We start from the raw sequence: 286 nt of genomic DNA, 5'->3' as shown, positions 1-286 counted from the left end.
CCCGCAAGCAGCCAGCGGCCACGTATTTCCAGCAGGCACATTCCACACGACTCGCCAACAACCGACTTCATCTTCATTAGCCATTTTCCCTCAGCATTTCCCTCCAATTTCTCTCCTCGGTTCCCCCGGCTCCCTCATTATCAATTAGGTGGTTTTCCTTGCCCATTACCTTCGCCAGACGAAATAGGGAAGGGTTGGGAGAAATCTGGAAGGCAGAGAAAATGGGGCGAGGCCAAGGGGGAAATGGCGGAGAAATGATGGAAGGAGGAAGAGGCCCCACGAACAG

The sequence above is a fragment of the Penaeus monodon genome, chromosome 22 (assembly GCF_015228065.2).
Source record: "Penaeus monodon isolate SGIC_2016 chromosome 22, NSTDA_Pmon_1, whole genome shotgun sequence".
NCBI lineage: Eukaryota > Metazoa > Arthropoda > Malacostraca > Decapoda > Penaeidae > Penaeus > Penaeus monodon.
The sequence above is the reverse complement of the archived record's forward strand: the minus strand, read 5'-3'. Positions refer to the sequence as shown.